General features: G+C 38.6%; 1 protein-coding gene across 4 annotated transcripts in view; it reads left to right on the top strand.

The window, feature by feature from the left end:
* The window catches only part of LOC145688497 (epidermal growth factor receptor kinase substrate 8-like), a 379,489-nt gene that overhangs the window by 210,651 nt on the left and 151,622 nt on the right, over positions 1 to 17,216 (top strand). The gene's annotated exons all lie outside the window — the stretch shown is intronic.

Raw genomic sequence — 17,216 nt, forward strand, 5'->3', positions numbered from 1 at the left:
TTTCGCCATATTTGCTCTACAATCCTTGGTGACTATGCTCGGCAATCCGTATCACTGAGGCTTCTCTTCCGTCCATTATTACTCTTCGCCAATATTCCCCTGTACATTAATTTTGTAAGTCGTCATACACTTGGACTAGATTCCTCGTAACACACACAGTCCTACCCTCAAGTCTAGTGTCTAGCATGTGCGCCATTGATGAACAAAGTCGCGGCAGTGGTATTTTCTAGGTTGCCGAAGCTTCCGGCAGTAGCCCTATATTCAAGGTATTTTTATTCCTTCTCTTCGAAATTGAAGTGGGGCCGCGGTTGCTCAGTGGTAAAGCATTCACCTGTGGTGCATGAAGTCCTCTGTTCGATCCCAGTTTGCACCAAACGAGCTTTATGGTTTACAAATACCGTGTGTGTGGATTTTCTCGGGTTTCTCTCGTTTCCTCCCACTTTCTTCATTCTACCATTTCCTTCATTTCTCATCATCAGTCTCCTTTAGCCTGCATATCTGTGGGACGTAAAACTTAGATTTTTTTTTCAGAAGTTGAGGTGAACGACAGAGCAAATGGAAGTTATATGAGTGATGATTTAGCGACAGTTTAGGAGTATTGGGAAATCGATTGGAGAACGGATTGCCATTATTCATACAAAATTCAATTACTTTGCTGAGCGACGTTGAGTATCATCTAGCGAGAAAATAACATACTACGATTTTTTTACTTCCTTTATTGTGAACATTCTGTATAGAGTAGAGTGATTACAGAAGGTTTGTTTGTAAACCTAAAAGTTGGTAATACAATAAGTAGTTTTAAGACTAAACAACCACCACATAAAATCATTCCTTATTCCTATCAGTCTTCACAAGATTTGCAGCACGTAATACAGCGCAAACCATTTTGTAAAGAGTTGTTAGTTGGTTAATTTGAGTTTAGCGCCCCATTCAACAGCGAGGCTATTCGGGACGTGGACCTACAGCTTAACATGGGACCGGAACTACACGAGTTCCCACCGGAAATTGAAGCTAGGACTCCCTCACTAAATGCACATACACTAGGGATATACAAAATATTCCGGAATCGGAAATTTCACTTTCCGGATTTCAGAAAAATTCCGGAATTTTTCCGATTTTACTTTCCGGATTCGGCCATCCCTAGTGTACACCAACCATATAGCCAGAAGGGAAAACTCTCTCTCTCTCTCTCTCTCTCTCTCTCTAATTTTTAGTTGTGAGCCTATAATAAAAGTTACGAAGGATAGATGGCCGCATAACACACGATTTGCGTTACTGACATCGTTCTCAAAATCACTGTGATATCAGTTACCGCAAACTAGATCGCAAATTTTGCATTGCGTTGACGCAAACTACTACAGAGAGAGGCCCAAAATCGGAAAAGATGCTTTTTCATTGTCGCAAAGTCAAACGTGAAACTACTGACCTGTCTCGGCACGAGGAAAATCTTAGACGATGTGTAACGTTAGCAAGAGAGGTTTCTTCCTAGGGAAGTCACGTTTACAATCCAAAACAAGTTAACTGCACAGAGGTATCGTGGCGCTTCGGTTATGGCGATAAACGTTAATGGTCAGCTCGAAGCCTCAGTATCTCAGTTGTAGTTCTCACATTTTGCATACGGAGTCCCTAGTTGGATCTCAGCTCTCGTTACGTGAGCTTTGTGGTGGACAATCATCGTGTACGTGAGATTTTTGAGTTTCAACAGTATCCTCCCACTTTTATCTCACAATTATCAGAAATCTCATCACTTTCTACTGTAGTCTCGGTGCATTATCGTGAGACGTTAAAAAATATATTGGTCTGAAAACTAAAGATCAAGGGGGAAAATTCCAACAACTATTTCTTCATTGTTATGCAATTTCGTGTAGCGATGACGGTTGCTACTACTACTACTAAAAATAACGCATTATCAAGATCAATGATAGCCCAAACCGTCAAACCAATATACGCTAATTGCTCGGGGGTTCTATTCCCGGTAGAAAAGCCTTAAAATTTAAACGCATTACGATGGTTTGGACGATAAAGAAAATTGATCACCTCCTTGCAATTTTAAATTTTAACATGTCATAACTCCTACACAAATAAAGATATCGCAAAACAGATTGCACATGTGTGTTCCTCATGAAAAGGCAGTGTAAAATATGCTACATGACTCCCTTTCATAAAAACGTAACCCAAATCATAGATGGCGGATTTCAAGATGGCCACCGCTATCGCCATAGCTCCTATAAGTGTCACCCCTACCTATAGACACCCCACACCAAACGACATTGATTCCTCATACCGTTTGATTTTTATAGGGGTGTATCCAGACTAAGGGTATATCCAGACTTTTGCCTCACCCTGTACAACGTCTAATCACTTTAAAAGGTGTCTCCGTTCTGCTCATGCGGATATACTACATACTATCACCTCACATTTGTTACGTGTGGCATACCACTGGTATTTTCATTATTTGGTAACAAATTTGTAGAGAACCACCATTTGTCTTTATACGTCCTTGTAACCTTTAAACTAAGATATAGAAAAATCTAAAATTTCGAAATATTTTCATGTTGTGATTTTTCTTCCCTATAAATATTCTGAACGTAATTCTCAAGAAATGGAATAAAGAAGCCATATCATTCGTGGACAGTTACTTTAGTGTTGCACTTTATTCAAAACGTACACACATTTTATATAATATAAAATAGAGAAAATAATTAGAGTTGCCTATTATAATTAGACAGATCAGGAGGTTCCATAGATGTCGTTGGCAGTACGGCGTTTACTCGGTGATGAGAATTGAAAGCTGTTGAATGAAAGAAAACAGGAGGAGCCATTCTTGTGGCGGCTTTTGAGAGAAGTCACATACAGTAAGTTAAAAAACTTTAAGCTGGAGAAAGAAACCTTCTTACTTACAGTACGGGAAATTGAACAGAAGAATTCGTACATTTGGTAAGCTTTATTCGCTTAGGTTGTAGCTGTAGAATTTATAAAGGTAACAAAGAAATTTTGTCACTTTTTCACCTACCACCTTCGAACAACGATATGTCACCTAAGACGTACCTGCAAGATCAAAAATAGTCCCCATCAGCATCGATGGCCTTCTGCCAACGTTCTGGAAGGCCATGGATTCCTTCGCGGTAGAACTTGGTGGACCGTGAATCATAGAAGGTATCAAGTACATTTTGTACTTCTACAAGGAATTTGAACTGGCGTCCTTTAAGGTGATTGTCCAAGAAATGGAACAGGTGATAAATCGTACGGTGCAATGTCCGGGCAGTATGGCCGATGCAATAGTGTTTTCCATCCAAAGCGTAGAATGGTGTCTCGGGTCATCCTAGCCACTACAGGAGGACCCCTTTCTTATATAGAAGTGCTCCAGGGTTGAGTTTTTTTTTTTTTTTTTTTTTTTTTTTTAACACGGCTTATCTGCTGACAGTACACAGTCGCATTGATGCCCTGACCAGCTAGTAGCAGTTCCGATGCACGATTCCGCGAGTAGTCCACCAAGCACACAGGAGAACCTTCTTCTGGTGCAGTGCTGGTTTCGGCTGTATTGAAACAGCTTCACGGGATACTAACCAATGATGACGGCGCCGTGGAGCTTCCTACATGACCCACTTCTCATCACATGTCAACACTTTGTTCAGAATTGGCTCCTTCCTCACAAGGGACATATGCCAATCGTGACAGTTAGATATTTATGAAAATTGGTACGCTAACTAATTGTGGATCGCTAATCATCGTGATGATAGTCACTAGGTGCAGAAATGCGTTGTTTACCCGCTATGTATTTATTACACATATACCAAGCAGTGACCTGGTGAGGCTGTGCCGTGTTATACCCCAAAAAGGCAGAAAATGAAAAAAAAAATGTCAGGTAACCTGATACCTACGGGAGGGGGACACGTGACTAAGAACACAGTAGTGTCACACAAGCAGTGTTGCCATCCCAACACAAACTTGGTTTCTCAAGCATTAAAACAATTGGTATAGAACGTGAAAAAATAAACAAAAGATAGTTTATCGGTGTTGCCAAATAAGGGAGATATAAGGCTCTAAAATTGAGAAATTGTGGAATCTGTTCAGAAACGAACAAATGTGCAACATCATCATTGCAGAAGGAACAAATGTTAAGTAGGAAGTAAACTACAGCATGCACAGCATGCAGTGACTAACGGGTTTGACACAGGATTCACCCAATAGAGGCACATGTTAGAGTAGCCGTAGAAAGAAGTAGTCCATTGTGACATAATGTGTAAATGTGAACAGCAAGTCTTCCTGTAGCCCAATAATTCCAATGGCGTTTGTCTAGAATCGATATCTCGAACCATTTCCAAGAGCTATAAAACTGATTTGGGGTTGCAACACTGCATAAAATCCTGCATGTATTCCAACCACAGAAACGACAGAATAGCGTCTGAAAAGAGTACAGAAAAGCTGTAGCATGAAAGGTTACAAATCTGTGACAAATAAATAAATAAATAAAAATAAAAAAAGGGCACGTTAGAATCGAATCACAAAGATTAATGACCTTGATAAGTGTCAATCGAGAGTATAGGAAACGTTAGCATGGGAAACAACGATGAAGATAAAACACAGTGCATTCAGGTTACCAGTAATATACAGGTGCAAAATATTTTAATATAATACACCAATACATACAACAGAGAAACCGAGCTCATCTGTGGCTAAGCGGTTAGCGTACGCACCTTTGGCGTGGGAGATCCGGGTTCGATTCCCGGCGGGAGCTCATGTGGTTGGGATTCTACGTTAATCAGTAGGTCCACGTCTCATATAGTCTCGCTGCTGAACGGGAAGTTAAACTCAAAATCAACTCAACTCAACAACAGAGAAACCATAGATAGTATGGCAAAACACGTACATTTCTAGCCCAGCCGCACACTCGATATAACATATCAAGCCCTTTAGTCATTGGATGCTGTGCATGCTATGATTTACTCCCTATTGTACATTTATTCTTTCTGCAGTGTTGTTATTGTTGTTGCTGTTGTTGCACATTTATTCATTTCTCTGTACGGATCCCATAATGTCTCAATTTTAGAGGCTTATATCTCTCTTCTTTAGCAACACTGGTAAACCATCTTTTGCTTATTTTCTTTCACACTTTATGCCAATTGTTTTAATGCCATAAAATGGTATACGTTCTATTTGAAAAACTAAGTTTCTGTAAAGATGGCAACACTGCTTGTGCGACACTACTGCTGTGTTCTTCGTCACGTGTCCTCCTCCCGCAGGTATCAAGTTACCTGCACACATTTTTCATTTTCTGCCTTTTTCTGGTGTTCTTAGGGTGTAACTCGGTACAGCTTCACCCAGTCAAGCTTATACGTAACAGGTAAACAAAACCTTTCCGCACCGAGTGACTATCACCACAATGATTAGCGATCCACAATTAGTCAGGTACCAATTTTCATAAATATCTAGCTGTCACGATTCGCATACGTCCCTTGTCAGATGAGACAGCAAAGAAACACAGGTCTCTGCTCGCATTGCCTTCTGGCCCGGAGTCAAATCATGTGGGACCCATCGACCCAACTTGTAGTGCTTTGCAAGTTGGAGGTGCTGCCGAATGGTTTCTCCACTCACTGAATTGTAGTTCCAGTTCCTCACATGTCTGACCACTGTTCGCCTCAATTGCTGCCTGAAGACCCTCGTTTTGTGCATGTGTTGGTCTTCTCAGACGTGGTGCGTTTTCGAATGTTTCGTCACCGTCCTTAAACTTGTTAAACCACCGCTGCACTCTTCGCATAGTCACGACACCCTCACCAAAGGCCTGGGATATCTTCCGCCCCGCTGCAGCGGCGTTTGACCCCAGTTTGAACTCGCATAGTATACACTCCCTTATGACGCTCTGTGGAGGTTCCATGTTCACTCTGTCCTTACGCAAATTCACGGTATAACTGAACTGCCACAACCAGGTAGTATGTTGGATATACCCACATCAACAACTGACCTTCGTCTTATATCCATTTGCATTCAAATTACGGTGTAAGGGCCAATTGAACACGGACCTTCACAAAAATGCGACAGAACTTTCTTGGTTACCTTTATACTTTCTTACCTATATCACTTCCCTCTGGAACCGCCACTGCGGAGAAGAAAGTTAGGAACAACGGCTGTTGGGATTCAATGTGCTGCCCCTACATCCCCCAACTTAGATTACTGGTTGGTCGACATAAACCTTCGACCCAGAGAGCTTAATTTCTACCAAATACGTTCTTTGTAATACAGAAATAAAATTTCATTCAGTTAGCATGGTAATAATGGTGACCAGAACACACTTTTCCAATTGATTTTGGTTTCTACCTGAATAAATTACTTTCATACATACTCCATTGGAAAGTTAAAGGTTAAGAAAGAAAAAAATATTTTCATTGTCTTTTTAAAAATAACTTTTTAAAAAATGTAGGTTTCATTTCGATTTTTTTTTCGTTCTGCCAATAAAAGTATGTGATCGTAATATGTTAAAATATAGTTTATTTGCATATTTTATTTGTTCTCCATTATGAGATTGAAAAAGAAGGTGGAAAAGAGCTAATGAAAGAAGTAAAAAGTGTCTGATCCCCGAAATCTCTCTTCTCACCATACACAGCAACAATTGTGTAGCGCACTAGTTTCGGTGTGAAAGAGACCCATTTTCTCTCTCTCGAGCTCAGGAAAGAAGAGTCACAAATCTTTGTCCTCGTTTCTACTGTGAATTCTTCGACGAATTTTCTCAACAGATGCAGTAGCTTAATTTTTCGTATTGGTAGACCGTAATAAACATCAGGTGTGCGTTAAGGCAGTGTTTAATAACTTGTGAATTCAGTTGACTTTACGTAAAATACTTCGTATTTTGTCAGTCGTGTGATTATCTTTCTTTTTGTGGAAGTGGCATAAAGCTGTGAGCTGATAACTTTGTTCTGCAAAGGAGTAAACTACAAATCTGTTATGTTAATCCAAGTAAATGTTGCGAACCAGTGTAAGCCATGTTCTGCGATCTGATATCGAACGCGCCAGACGACTGCAGGCAGAAAGACGACGACGACTATCGAAAGAACGAGATGATTTTTGGGATTCTGAGGGTCATGCTAGAGGGAAGTGTTTACCTGCGTACTGGGATGATACAGGTGAGAGTTTAATTACAAGGCCTGCTTAATAATGGATTAGAATGATTTGGCTTTCATCTCCGGTGTAGCATTCTGTTAATGGTGATTTTATGTAATAATTTGGATAACATACTTTCTCTCCCCCCTGCACCATAACTATAGAGCTTTGAAGAGTTAAAAACAATATACCAGTTGCTATATAAGAACTGTATGTGATTTTAAAACTAGTAATGCGAAGAAGTGAAGTAGTTTTCAGAAGTAACGATTTGTAAAGGAATATTGTGCAAAAGAGCTTGCCATGCTTGTTTAAAACTAAATTCACTCATTGATTCCGTCTGGACGTTGGTTATGTATAATATAAAATTTTTGCACAACTATTGAGCATAATTAATAGGTCCTTGAGCCTTTTCTCGTCCATTTCCTATCAATTAATTTGAATAAATTCTAAAAATTGTTCCAGCTGAACAGTGGACTGAATAGTACATGTATTTGGAACTACTGTTATTCCTATGCCATACATAATTTTAATCCGTCCTCAATTAAATGTGATTAGCGTAGTGTAGCAGAATAATAGCGATAAGAGAGGGAAAACATGTCCGACAGAGCTGAATTTGCGAAGTTTTCTTTGAGATCTTAAGGTCTTAATTTTTATTCACTAGGAGTCTCTAGTCAAATACTCTATTTGTAGACGTGACTCAGTTTCTCTTTAATGAAATGAAATGAAATCTTTAATGTCCCATGGTTATGCCGGTTAGGCTAAAGGAGACGGTGATAATGAGAGAAATGAGTGAAATGGTGGAATGAAGAAAGTGGAAGGAAACGGGAGAACCCCGAGAAAACCCACGAGCACGGTGTTTGTCCACCACAAAGTCCACACGGCGCGTGCTGGGATCGAACCAGGGACCCCAAGCACCGGAGGTGAACGCTCTACCACTGAGCCACCGCACCCCCCGTTTCTCTTTAATGTATGCTTCATGTTGACAAATCTTGTACCATATTTTATAAAAGAACGAACAGCAATTAAAGGATGCTGTGAAAAATCGAAAATAACGGGGACGTTTGTTACGGCGAAGCGCATAATTAACAATTAATGTTGCAATCTTGATGATGATTTCCCAGCACAAGACGATATGCGAATAAACTTCGTTCTTCGTTACCCTCATGCTTCGTAACCAGAGTTGCCAATCTAGTTCTTTTCCAAGTAAATCTAATCTTTTTAGATTATCTAATTGGTAAATTAATGTTTCAGTTGCTAGTGGGGAAATACAGTTATTTGAAAATAAACTCTAGTTTTGCTTTCAAATATTTAATATCAAGTTACTTTTCAGTATGTTTTCCTTCTAAAAATAAAATTTATCTTTCATTCAAATAGTTATCAAGTAGTCATTTCGGGGATTTCCCTTTATTATACAAATATTTATTACACTCGTAGTCTCGTACTAACATAAGCAAACCTATACCATTCTACTCTACGTTGACACATGTTGGTGCGTTTTTTTTTTTTTTTTTTTTTTGTGTGTGTGTGTGTGTGTGTGTGTGTGTAAATAGTTTCCATGTCACATCAATTTGCAGGCGGGTCAACAATCTGTACGCAGTTACTTGAGCATGTGCTGCAAAAAAGATAGCCCTTCAAAATGTTTTAGGTAATGATATGCAACCAAAATGAAGTAAAATGTATTTTTTAAAATTATGAATGCTGTTTTTCTCAATGCAATTTAGTTTCATTTTCTTTTCTTTTCTATTCTTGTTTTCTTTTTTCGCTGAGAATCTGGTTGGATATAAAATTTCTGTTGGCAACACTGTTCAAAACTTCTAGTAGGGAGTCATACTTTTTATTATTACGGTTCGAATCCCGGCGGGAGCTCATGTGGTTCGGATTCCACGTTAATCAGTAGGTCCAAGTCTCATACAGTCTCGCCGCTGAAAGGGACGCTAAACTAAAATCATCTCATCTCATCTTTTTTTTTTTTTTTATTATTATTATTACGGTATGCTGCTGTGTGGAATTGCATCACCATAGCTAGTAGCTAGGCATTCTCTTCCGATGAGCGTAATCGCAGGTTCAAACCGTGTGTGGAGTACAATGCCTCGGATAGAAACTCAAGTGATGATTTGGATCCTACTTGAAATAGGCTCCTTTCTTCAAGGCTTAATTCCACAATTTGTCTGTTACTATCTTTACGTCTTTTAAAATCATCTACAATATTTTGTGATATTTATCTTGTCATTTTTTTTTCGAAAGAGTTTCGTAAAAATTAAAATTTTTCAATTCCTTCTAGCTTTGTTTCTATTAATTCCATATGTATATCATGGTCATAGTGTCAGACATTTACCATCACTGCGGTGGCTTAGTGGTAGTGTTCACCTCTGATGCATGGGGTCCTTGGTTCGATTCCAGTTCGCGCCAAATGAGCTTTGTGGTGGACAATCACTGTGTTCGTGGTTTTTTCGGGGTTCTCCCGTTTCCTCCCACTTTCTTAATTCCACCATTTCCATTAGTTTCTCATCACCATCTTCTGTGGCCTAGCCGGGACGTAAAACTTAATTTCATTTCATTGACTAGTCAACACTGCTAATCTGATGATATTGCAGTGTGTGAGAGACAACTTCTTTTTTTTTTTTTTTGTAAAACCTTTCATAGTGTAGATGTCAGAAAGGGGGGACACTTAAGCGGTTCACCTCGTATATCATTCACTTGCAGAAATTAAATTTAGATCCAGACACAGGGCTTTTAAATTGTTGCAGTGGATATAGTTCTGAAATTCTGGACTTGGTGTGCAATGTACGAACATCTCGTTTTGTAACACGAATTTTCGTAATTAACCTGCAATGCAAAGAGGAAGAGCATACATTGTTCTTTTCTGCTAGTGGACATAATTACATAAAAATTGGTATGTGGGAACTTCTTTCAAATAACACGAATATCAGTCATTTGCACGGATTAAATATTAGAGAGATACAAAGGAAGAACGCATGGCTTAGAATGGAGCCCAAAATGTTGTTTGCAGTTCACCCGAGAGAGTTTGGATGGAACTGGTCGAAAGCTGCGATGCTTCCCTGGCACAAGAAAACATCTCTTAAAATACAGAATGATTCTGAGACTTAGTTTTGCACCGTCGCATTTGCCTCCGGAGCAGGAGACGAGAAACAAGGCGACAACACGAGTGCGGAACACGTTTTGAGTAGTACAGTTATCTAAAACAATATGACAGTGATATAAAGACGTGTTTCGTACATTTTACAGAAGGTATCTCCTGTTTCAATTCAGACTTCTACTAATAGTGTAAGCTGTTTGAAGAGGCTAAACGCTTACGCACTGTGATAATCTTCGAACGTGCTTAACTTGGATTACTTCATACTACTTTTTCACTAGAACCTTCAACTCCTGTGTAAAAGCTGACTTGTGTTAGTAGTAATTTTGTACACAAAGTATATAATGAGAGAGAGAGAGAGAGAGAGAGAGAGAGAGAGAAAGAAAGAAAGAAAGAAAACACGGAATACTTAGTTTGCATAATTACAGTACACAGAATATATATTTTATGTACTATGCATATATGCTGAGAAGCTGCGAATCTGCTCAATTTTCATTACAATTGAAGAGAAGTTTGCTAGAATTTGTTTCCATGTAAGGAATTGTATGAAACTTCGAATGAGCAACCACACAATTCAGTTTGTAGACACAAGATTATCACCGTCAGATTCCTTGTGCGAAACCGTAAATTAGTAACAAAAATTAGTGTCGATAGGCTCGAAATGTTTTTGAACTCTTGTTTGGACTGATGAGACAAATCTTATCAGGTCCGATGAAATTCCTGAATTGGAGGAAACTCAATACTGCCAGTGAATGTTAAAGAGCCTGTGACACATCCATAAAATGTCTGGGCCACAACAACCGATTTTGATGAAACTTGGTAGACTAATAGAACACCTTGCAAAACTAACGTAATTACAGCTTTTTCGACAAATTCCTGCTAGTTTCTGAGATACAGTCGATTCATTAAAGATCACATTTATCGTGATATCTCGAGAACGGATCCACCGAAATCAAGCAAACTTTGCAAGCCATAGTAGATACATGATAGCTTTAAAACGAAATTAAAATAAATTGTCTGCACCTGCGCAGAACTGCACAGAATGCGCAAATTGTACGCATGCGCATATCTCGAAAAAACGCGAAGACTGCGATATATTTTTCTCCTGCTTAGTTTGAACTACATGACTAGCATAACATAATGCAAGAAAAAAAAAACTAGACTCAAAGATGAGCGTTTTCAAGTAATTGAGGTAAGATGATGATGGGGTGGTCTGTCCCCGGACACCCGCCTCTAGTTACGCACTCTCTCGGGCTTCTCAGTCATACGCGTACTTTTTCATTACACTTGTGTAGAGGTCATATAGTTAACGTTAATAGTCGCCATATTCAGGTCGTAGTGATATCAAGTACTGTAAGTCATAAATGTTGCACAACTGTAACACAGTATTAAGAGATCGTAAGGATAAACTACGAGGCCTATAGTCGCGATCTATTGAAACTAGTGGTAGGAACAAAAACAGGTTTTCCGGTTTTCGTTTTTTAGGAAAACCGAAACCGGGTTTTGAAAAGTTCCAAAAACCCGATTTTTCACCGAAACCGGTTTTAACCTAAATCGGTTCGGATTTCACCGAAACCGGTTATCCGTTTCCTACAAAGCAGGTTCCGTTTTTCACCGGATCCAGTTTCGGTTTTCTTCAAACCCGTTCCTTTTTTTTTAAATATGGTTCTATTTCTGACCTGAATAGTATCCGTTGTTCTCCGGAAATCGATTCTGTTTCCACAGAAATAGTTTTATGTTTTCCAAAAGTTTTCATAGAAATAATTTTTGTGAGAAACGAACCCTGTTTCGGTGGAAAAACGAATCGGTTTTGGAGGAAATAAACCGGTTTTGGTGAAAACCGGACCGGTTTTGGAGAACCGAAGTGTTGGTTTGTCGGATTTCGTTTTTTCTAGAAACCGGTTTTGCTCATCCCTAATTGGAACCAGGCTATACTTTTTGTAACGAGACTATTTCACGCTACGAGATGAGACAACCCCAAAGGTCTCGTGTCATGGCCACACTAACTACTGTATATATAGGTATCCGTATGGCGCATGATTTTGCAAGTTTCTTTGAAGCATAGATGCCTGCATCACACAGACGTGTTCCAATAGACCGCGACAATAGGCCTGATAGTTTATCCGTACGCTCTCTTAATACTGTGTTACAGTTGTGCAACATTGATGACACAGTACTTGATATCACTACGACCTGAATATGGCGACTATTAACGTTAACTATATGATCTCTACACAAGTATAATGGAAAAATATGACTGAGAAGCCAGACAGAGTGCGTAGCTAGAGGCGGGTGTCCGGGGGCAGACCACCCCAACATCATCTCACCTCAATTGCTTGAAAACGCTCACCTTTGAGTCTAGTTTTTTTTTTTTCTTGCATTATGTCATACTCGTCATGTAGTTCAAACTAAGCAAGAGAAAAATATATCGCAGTCTTCACGTTTTCGAGATATATGCGCATGCACACAATTATTTGCTCATTTTGTGCAGTTCTGCGCAGGTGCAGACAATTCGTTTTAATTTCGTTTTAAAGTTATCATGTATCTACTATGGCTTGCAAAGTTCTTGATCTCGGTGGATCCGTTCTCGAGATATTACGACAAATGTCATCTTTAATGAATCGACTGTAATGATTCTCAGAAACTACAGCTTTTTCGTCAAATTCCTGTTAATCACATTAATTTTGCAAGGTGTTCTATTAGTCTACCAAGTTTCATCAAAATTGGTTGTTGTGGCTCAGACACCTTATGGATATGTCACAGGCTCTTTAACAACTTTAGAAGGTAAGGCATGGGTAGAGTCAACTGATGTGAATTTGTATGTCAGCAAATAGATCTCTTGATACATTAAGGACAAGGAACATTCATTTTTGATTGATTGATTGATTTTGAGTTTTACGTCCCGTTCAGCAGCGAGGCTATATGAGACGTGGACCTACTGTTTAACGTGGAATCCGAACCACATGAGCTCCCGCCGGGAATCGAACCCGGGTCTCCGACGCCAAAGGCGCGTACGCAACATTCATTTTATCATTGGCATTGTTAACAAGTGGTTATATGACGACACATTGAATAATGCAAAGGAAAGTGCCGAGAACCGAGAGATTTGGTAACAAGTTAATATTCCAGCAAGATATTACGTAATCTCACGGTCTAAAATTAAGACTAACTTATTTTTATAGGCAAATGAAGACTGCTACTAGGGCACTCAACTTTGAAACATGTTTAGACAATTCTAGAAAAGCAATCTATAAAGGTGAGTTGTAACCAAGAGTCGTAAAGGGAAACAGAAGTTTCGGAGTAAGCATCTACTTCCCATATTTTCATGACATACGCAATTGAGAAGTTTTATTATCTGCAGTATTAATACAAGGTGAGCCTAAAGGAAATACACTTTCAGTGGTTTACAGAAACAAGAGTTCTAGTAACATTTCGGAAATGGTACTTGCAAAGTTAAAAGTGTCTCTCCTGAAGTTTACGTGGTTCGGTTACAAATATTCTATCTCTGACCCTTTTGTAAAGCAGGTGTCAATGGGATAGTCACGAACATCAGTCACTGTTTTCTTCGATGGCTGTTTTTACTACACAGACAATCAGTTTCTTGAAATTCCTTGCTTCACTTGCAGATACTGTCTTGTAAATGGTTGTTTACCAAATTGTGTTCTAATATGGCGATACAGAGCGACTTTTCTATATGGATAGCGGCAGTATTGCTCGACCGATGCCAAAGGTGCTCACGTAATGTTGACGTTGCGAAAGCAAACTGAAAACAGTGTGTGTAAACTTAAAGATCTCTAAAATACTAATAAATGCTTCCCGATAACACACTGTTCTTGATTTATAGTCTCTCTTGGAAGTTATTAGACATAGGCTTTCTCGCTTCCACCTTTTAAAAGTAAATATTTACTCGTATGGTATATAAGCAAAGAGGAATTTTCGAAAGTCGTAAATAAATAAATAAATAAATAAATAAATAAATAAATAAATAAAACTTATCTGGAAATAAAACTACTTATGCATTTTTCGTGGTAAATTACTTACGCCACATTGTAGGGTTGGTAATTGAAATATTTATTTATGAAATCTAAGCAAAAGTACTTTAACCCAGTAATTTTAACTGAGATTTCTGGAAAAAGAACTGAACTCAAGAGTAAACTACTACTTATGAATTTATTTTAGGGGAAATGTCTGATGCTGTATTGCAGCGTTGTTCGTGAAATATTTATGGAATGTGAAGAAATTCCCCTGAGTAATCTGCCCCAGAAAAATTACTTATATCTCATTATAGGGTTCTTGAGATAATTATTTTTATGGAATATGGTTTATTATTTTTCTGCTGTTTTTGATTTTCACCTAGTTAATACATTATTTTTGGGGTTGGGAAGAAAATTAAAACCCTCTGTAGAATCTTACTAAAGCTTGTTTGAAATCTGTTCCGAGTATGTTGCACGGTATGGCTTGCCCTAGCTATGTGTAAAAGGGCTACATCGGGATGGACAGATATAATCCTAACACCACGTTTTTCGGCGTAGGGTTATGAAATGTGTAAATCAATTGAAATTTCGAATTAGATTTTTTTCATGTTTACCGCACTTCCTCCTCTCCTATCTTGGGTCGAAAGTAAATAATAAGGTAAAAAGCACTCCAATTCAAGACAGGTCATTGGAGGCCTCCGAAAGCTGTGTAAAGATAAGGCTCCTTGCTTTCTAGGCTTCGGCATATACGAAAAATGTAGCAATCATTACACTTCGACCACTTTCCATTATTTTATAGTGATTGGGTGGAAAGAGGAAAAGATAATTACCTCCCCTATCGGGATCAACCCCGGGCCATCCAATTGATTGGTATAAAGTAAAGTAAGGTAGTGTAGCCTTACCGATTGTAGCACGACACTTCTTATATACTGTATATTCTCAAATAACATGTCCTTGAGTTGAATACTTTATTGGACAATATCTTCATGATATTCATACCTAATGTTCACCCAGGACCGGCTCGTCCATATAGATAACCTAGGCGGCTGCCTAGGGCGGAAATATTTAGGAGCGGAATGACTGGCTTTTTTTAGTGCCGTTTATCTACATCAGCCAAAACGTACGTGCGCCAGCGCCCTACACATTTAGGAAGAGAAAGTTAATGAAAAGTAGGATAACCCCAGATCAATTGTTGCTCACCTACATAGAGCAGGGGAGCACCTATCTGGCCATAGTACGTTTCCGTGTTCCTACTATTCATTCTATGACTAAAGATTATCTCCTTCAATATCTGAATATCCAGACTCCGGCTGCTTGCAGAAATGTCACTGACCTAAAGTTTCTACATAATGTAGTTAGTGGAAACTTAAAATCTGAGTTTCTATTGAAAGACAAGTAGACCCGACAGTTCTAGTGAAAAGAGTTTGCAAGTATGAAAGCAAGGGAAGTACCGTTAAGCTTATAAATGCTGTTGCTCAATTTATCTCAAACAGTAAGTGAGAGACTTATATAAATATTAAAATGTACTATCCCAACATCACGAACTTTGTTGTTTTTCACGCTGGTACAAACAGAACTGATTTTTCTGTGATATTTGTTGAATGTAGATAAAGCTACTACAGTCAAAAAATTATATGTAAGTATAAGCTTTCTATTACTAGTTTAGACTAATTATTAAAACATAAATTGTCAAAACACAAAACTTTTTATAGTATACCTCTTAACTTTTGATTTAGTTAAACAGGCAAAAATTAAACTTTTGGACTCATTGCAGTCACTAATCACGTTTTATATGGAATCTTATATAATATAAAGAATTACATCCATCTTTTGTTTTATATTTACAATGTACATCGACATTGTTTACATTACAATAAAACTTTAATTTACGGTTGCCTTGTGATTATAGTAGTAAAATTTCATTCCAAATGCCACAGCAATAAAAAATGTTTTAAAAAAATAATTGGCTTATAGATTACTTATTAATACCAAAAATAGAGAGGAGCATTGGGGGTAAGTTTTATTTTATTTAATGTTAAAACAAATGGCAACAATGTGGTGATGTGAATGTCAGGGGTGACACGGCTTCACTTTGGTTTGGGTTTGGAGATGATGATTATGGAGGCGCAGACATGTTTTTCGATAAACTATTCTAGAGCCGCCCCTGCTGCTTTTTTTATTTATACCTATATCGTACAGGGTGACCATCGCCTCTATCATACACAATATATATAATATTCTTTTAAATAGATATTGTTCTTAATGTACGATGATCTCGTACAATGACGTAGCGATATGTGTGATATAAGTCATTAATGATCCAAGAAATGAGTCTGTACACTAATCATTTTCATGACAAAGATTAATGCGTCGTCAGGTTCTGTGAGACATTTTTTCGGAACAACGCTGGCGTAACATGAGTGAACACTCCTCCCCTTACCACGATGCATTAATACAGGTGACACGACCAACCCAACGCCCAGGAAACACCTTATGAAGATATTCGCGTACTGTAATGGCATAATTGGGCATGTGCGTAATATTACTGAAACCAACTTGTTTCCTTATTTCCATACTCTTCCAAGAGTGGGACAAACTAATTCCGAAACATGTCTAGATACATATATTGATTTTTAATCACTGTCAAAGAAGAATAGCGGAAACAAATGTCTGCTGTCCATGGCTGCTCATGTCCCATGTAGGGGGATTTTCCGACTCATAGAAGTATGCATTTTCCTTGGACCTAAAAACATATTCCGTGTTCGAGGACTCCGGTAGACCGCACACTCATCTGAAAAGATCACTGCGCCACGCTGTGGTATTGTTGAACACCTCAAGAGAGCTGCACATGCATCCTTCCTCCGATGCATATCATTATCAGTGGCGTGTGGTGGTGTTTTCGATCGGGGAACGGGTCGTGAATAGTAGTAAATCTTTCGGCACTCTCAAACACAAGGTAGTATTAGCATGTGGCATGTGCTTAAGGTGGGAAATATCATGTCAATGGGTTTTCTCGAGGTTCTCTAATTTCCTTCCACATTATCATTCCACGA

Source organism: Thermobia domestica, chromosome 6, assembly GCF_964235325.1.
Source record: "Thermobia domestica chromosome 6, izTheDome1.hap1.1, whole genome shotgun sequence".
Lineage (NCBI taxonomy): Eukaryota > Metazoa > Arthropoda > Insecta > Zygentoma > Lepismatidae > Thermobia > Thermobia domestica.